The sequence below is a fragment of the Cryptotermes secundus genome, unplaced genomic scaffold (genome assembly GCF_002891405.2).
Source record: "Cryptotermes secundus unplaced genomic scaffold, Csec_1.0 scaffold1183, whole genome shotgun sequence".
NCBI lineage: Eukaryota > Metazoa > Arthropoda > Insecta > Blattodea > Kalotermitidae > Cryptotermes > Cryptotermes secundus.
Window position 1 is genome coordinate 161,876 of NW_019719381.1, and position 6,008 is coordinate 167,883.

At 43.5% G+C, this 6,008-nt stretch overlaps 1 protein-coding gene across 1 annotated transcript in view; it reads left to right on the forward strand.

Moving 5' to 3' along the window:
* LOC111866272 (HD domain-containing protein 2) overlaps positions 1–5,584 on the forward strand; it is a 60,574-nt gene extending 54,990 nt beyond the window's left edge. The window contains exon 6 of the transcript XR_002843115.2: positions 4,770–5,584. The gene's annotated coding sequence lies outside the window, so the exon portion shown is untranslated. The remainder of the gene's footprint in view (positions 1–4,769) is intronic.
* Positions 5,585–6,008: the final 424 nt, after the last annotated feature.

Genomic DNA, 6,008 nt, shown 5'->3' on the forward strand with positions numbered 1-6,008 from the left:
TTTCCCGCCCAACAGCAGTCTCTAATACCTCTGGTAGATGGGGGAAGCATTATAGATACCTCTCAGCTAGTAGAGCCGGTCTCGCTGGCTGGGCGGGACTGATGGTAAGCACCAATACCGGTAGGATATAGAGACTGGTAGAAATCATAGAGGGAAGCACAATGGACCAATACAGGTCTAAGTGCATGGGGAAACCCACCCTCTCCAATAACTAACTAACTGACTAACTGAAAATAAATTATATTTCTAATCTAAACTCGACAGTTTCTTCAATCTTGCTTTATTACGTTCAGAAACCAGGTACAGCTTCTGAGTCTTCTATCAATAAATGTATCGTCTTTTTATAGATTTTAAATAAAGGCTCTGCAATGATGTTTTGTTGTTTATTTCCATCAGCACTGCTTATATCATTAATTTTTTCGTTTATTTGTGTTCTAAATTTTTTTATCGCTTAGGACTACCTTTCGCTTCACTAATCCGGATGACCGCTTCCACCCATAATTACGTACTACGGCTTAGCGAGGGTTTACTGTACTAACTTGGATCTGTTTAGGCCTATACTGTATATGATTGAATTGCAGGCTAGATGGCTCAGTCGGTATAGCGACGGGCTACAAGCTTGGCGGCCAAGGAACCGGAGTTCGATTCCCGGCCGCGGCAAGAGATTCTTCTCCTTCCCATAGCGTCCAGACCGGCTTTGGGCCCTACCCAGCCTCCTATCCAATGGGGACCGTGGTCTCTCCCCTGGGGGTAAAGTGGCCGGGTGGTGAAGCTCACCACTCACCTCCATCTAGTGCCGAGGTTAAGGATCGTGGAGTTATACCACTCCATTCCCCCATACGCCTTCATGAGCGTGGCATTACCTTTACCTTTGTACTTAGTTTAACAGTAGCGTAAGTAGCACATAAAATATAGCATCGAATGGTAGGTTGATCAGTTAATAATGAATGGGAAAGGATATGGAAGGAAGCGGTCATGGCCTTGTTAAGATATTATCCCGGAATCTGCGTAAGGGCCCTGAGAAAACCACGAAATCATCAATTAAGATAACCCCCCTCCAGAGCCCAGATTTTTTTTGTAAAATTCTTTTCTACACATCACTAGGACGTCGTCCACTTGACCAGGCATTATATTTCGATCTATTTCCTTGGATGTTTATATTGTAGCGGCCTGTTGTTGTGGTTACGTCTGCAGTATGTAAAAAGGGAACTGTATTATTATGTGTAGAAGTTATAGTAATGCAACAGGATGCTGAAATACAATATTACATTTGTACAGTTTATCATGTTCTTGTACCATATAGGGACAGCTACGGCATGAACGGCCGATAAATGTTGTTATGCGGTTCCCGTCAGGTGAGAAATTTTATTCTTATTCACAGCTTCCAGATCGGCTCTTGGGCACACCCAGTAGGTAGCGGGGGTTCTTTCCTTGATAGTAAAACGGCTGTACGAATACATGGATCTATTCATACACCGTAATTTGTTCTATATGGCTTCCTGTCTCCACTTGTAATGCGGTGTAGTTTGGAGATTGCCCGACTTTTCGGAGGCTCAGCTTGCCGCCTGCCTGACTTAACAACTCGACCCTGGAGAGTCAGACGATATATTCCTCCGAAACGTCTGGCTCTCTTCGAAGTGCACAGTGGTACAACCTGTAACGTTAAGAAGTTCCAGTGTCGCAGGGAAACATGTAGTGACGGCAGGACGCGGTTATGTCTGGCCCAGAGTAATGTTCAGTGGTTGATTATAGTATTAGCGTTGCTGAACCTGAGCCTGCAGGTTGTCAGTCGCACTGGGTGCAGTTCTGTGCCTGAGAAAAAGTTAGCAGCAGCGAGGTCCCACTCTGCAGATCGCGGTCCATATGCTTCTGTGTGTGTCCCCGTTATTGTGATCTGAGTGCACTGCCATTTGTCGGCGACCCTATTTGATTCGTAAATGGGGTGGGGGTTAGGGTGTTTAATGCTGCAGCGACATTTTGACAATTGAATGACCTTAATCTCAATGGAATTGATAGACTCAATACAGACGTTTCTCATAACAGAACTACAGAGGGAAGTCTGTATGAACACATTTGCAAGTACTGCCGCTTGTAAGTCCAGCAAGCAAATAACGAAAAACTCGATGATGATGATGATGATGATGATAGCATATATTATAGCTTCATGTATGTTTAATATTACAATATAAATACCAGATATTATTATACCTGTATAGCTGTATAGATATACACAAAGTTAATGCAACCGTGACGTATAAGCTCTCAAATTTCAGGTTACCGCAGCAAACTTTAAAGCGTTACATGAACGTAACTTATATAGTTGTTCACTAACGAGCTAGCAGTCTTTTGTTTTCACTCTATCGTGTGTAGTCAGTGCGAATATTGATAATCTTTATGATGTGGATATATGAAGTGTAGTGTGTTCTATAATGAAGATGGTTTACGCGTGACTATTTGTGCGTGCTATTCATGGGAGATGACCTTAAACGCTGGCCTCAAAATATCATTTGATAACATGTGGGATTGGACAAGAATACGGGAGAAAGCGGGAAGCTAATACTACGAAAGCTTCTGTAACAAATGAAAGATTTGCCGTTGAATTCTCAGTGGACCGAAAAAGTTGGTCTAAGAGTAAAGCTCTGGAGTTATAGCCAGTAGATGCTCTATTCAATTCCCGGTCAGGCTATCAGCTATGATGACAGAGGGTATTCGGGATTTTTCTGTCTTTCGAGGTGAATGATGGGCTAAATTTTATTCAAATTAATTTTAATATTGACCCGAAATTCAATGACTCTGTAATTATTTATTTATTTCGAACCAACTGATGATGATTTATTAAGATGAAAACATAGCGGTATAAAATATAAATACAATAAATTAAGCCTAACACTACTCTGTTTTATTTTTATTGTCAATTCATTGTACCATGAACTGCTGGGATAGTACCTCGATTATTCCAAGACCTCTTCCATCCAAATCCTTTCCAATTCATCAGTCACCCTACCATCCGACTGTATCCCTATATTCTTGATATTGGAGGCGTCATTAAATAACCCACTCAACTAGTGGTAATACGTAAAGTTGTGCCTGTGCTTAACTAATTAAGCACTACGGCATGAAGGCGTATGGAGGAGTTGATGTATAGACCCACGTTTTCTTGACCTCTATATTAGCCCCTTTTGGCGCTGTGGAGCCGAAGATATGAATACTTAGAGCTTTACCTCCATTGACACGGGGTAACAAACTCGGAGCTCTGGACACCCGCGCCGTCTATGGATTGAGGGCGGCTTCGCGTGTTCTCACTCAACATCGTGAGAAAATAAAATTCAGGATACCCAAGAATAACCTCCTAACAATAAATGCAAATATGAGGCCACAAATTGAGAGGGAACAACTGCTGAATTGTAAATTACGCCCCCATCCGAATCACGCATGCGTAGAACGTGTGAGAACGCGTGCCTCAATGCGGTTCCCACGAATGTACCCTCCCCCCGCCACGCGCCACAGCTGTCGGCCACCCGCGCAACAAGCCACGCCTCCAACCCCAATACATCTGGGATTGTTACAGAGGGTATATATCCACATGGGATGTGGACATCGGCTCGCATTCGTGGTTTGATCAACAAACAATTCGATACTATCGAAAGTTGACAAGTTTCGATAATTTCTTGCTCTGTCGTATAAGAGGAGCCTGTTGTCAATCTGGGTGCACCGGAACAGTTGACAGACGAAAATGGCGCCATTTCCGATTAGGAAATTAGTCTGCAGCACTGGGAAGAGCTGTCTGAAGGTAGGGATGTGTTCATCTGTTGGATAGTAATAATAGTCCCGTACTAAATGCATGTACATAAAATATATAAACTTACACACGTATGTAAACGCATCATTACGTATAATCTTTCCTCATGATTTTTCGTGAAAACATCATTATGTATCGTGAAGGTAAGACATAGTAACGCAGTTTTTCAATACGTAGGAACGTAAAGGCGTTAATTGCATAGTTTCCCTTAGGTGTTTAAGTAAATGTACAATTACGTAATCTTTTATTTTTCACATATGTAAAGGCACATTGAAGCAATTGTTCCTTATGCGTTCATGCAGTCACATAATTACGTAATATTTCCGTGTTTGTGTAGGATTATGTGAAGACAGTCGCGATCTGTACTTATGCATGTATGTATGTGCTTGGGTGGGGGGGAGAGGGTACACGACGCTGGCCCCAGAACCGGTCTCGACGACGCAGGGAAAATAAAAATATTTACCGGGACTCGAACTTCGACCCCTCGGCCGTCCAGCCCGTAGCCAGTCGCTATACCGACTGAGCTATCCCGTCTCCTTATGTCGCTTCTGTTGACTAGATAATTTTAATCTGCAGACTTTAAGGCAAGAGAGCACTTTGTAATCTTTTAGGATGACAGTAAAATGTATTTTTTTTAAAGACATTGAATCTGAAAGTGCGAATAGACTGAACTGGCTTCGCTATAGCAGACGATATCAGAATTTTGTCAATACAGACACGAGCGCTGGGGTTCCATTAACATGGGGAATTTATTGCCCAGCTGAGCTACTTTCGGTTTCTAAAGAGGGTCTCGTCTCTGTGGAATTTATTGATTGGTCAGTTAGGCAGAAAACTTTAGATGAAATTCAGTTTCCATGTCTTCGTGCCGTTGAAGGTTTACCTTATGATCTTCTGGGTTTCGACACCGTATATTCTGGTAGAAGGTCACTGAGTGGTCCTTCTGACTGCGTTCCTACTTACTGTGTTGCAGGCGATCAAGAAACTTGTTAATCCAAGGAGACGGACAGGGACACGATCTTCGGACCAGAACATTCCACCGAGAGATCTCCCCGACCAGCTGTCTGCAGCGACAGAGAACCTCAGTGCTGCGACGTCATGTACGGAGGACTGCAAAAGCAACGTCACTGCAGTGACGTGGCTCGATGACGTCAGGGATCTGGAAGACATGGAGAACCGACTGAATGAAGCTCTGGAGTTCAAACTGAAGAAGGCAGGCTGACTGACATCCTGGGCTGCAAGAAATTGCATGGTGAGGGGCTTCATAATTTGTACTCCTCACCAGATACTGTCAGGATAAGATGGAGAGGGCATGTAGCACGCATGGTAAATAAGAAGAGTGCGTACATTGTTTTGGTAGGAGAACCTGAAGGAAAGAGACCAGTACAAAGTTCAGTCGTAGATGGGACGATAATATTAAAATGGGTGTTAGAGAAATAGGATGGAAGGGTGTCGGCTGGATTAATCTAGTTTAGGGCTCTTGTGAATACGGTAATGAACCTTCGGATTCCATAAATATGCTGTAAATTCTTGAGTGCGTGAGCAACTAATAGTTCCTCAAGTAGGAGGACTGAACTCCATCCACTTAGTTGTTCTGCTGTCAGTACTCTAGGGCGGTCAGTAAAAATAGTCGTAAGTAGTTTAAACATGAGTTTGTAAGCAAATATTGTGGCTTACCTACCTTGAAAAACTGTCTCCCCATTTCGAATGGAACCCTTGTAGTGCCTATAGGGTTGTGAGACGTCGAGGCCCCCCGCATTTTCTAGACTGTCGGCTCACAGATGGTGGTGAGGCTGTCAGACCTACGCGCCGGTCGCCCTTTACCCCCAGGAAGATACCTGGTATTTATTTCTATTAGAGGTTGAGTCGATTAAGGGAGGAACAGACTGAGGGTGTTTGAGAACAGGGTGCTGAGGAGAATATTTGGACCAAAGAGAGATGAAGTGACAGGAGGTTGGAGAAAACTGCATAATGAGGAACTTCATAACCTGTACTCTTCTCCAAGTCTAATTAGAATGATCAAGTCAAGGAGGATGAGGTGGGCAGGTCATGTAGCACGAATGGGGGAGACGAATGCGTCAAGGATATTGGTGGGAAAACCAGAAGGAAAGAGACCACAGGGAAGACCAAGGCGTAGGTTGGTCGACAATATTAGAATGGATCTTGGAGAGATAGGATGGGATGGTGTGGATTGGATAGATCTGGCTCAGGA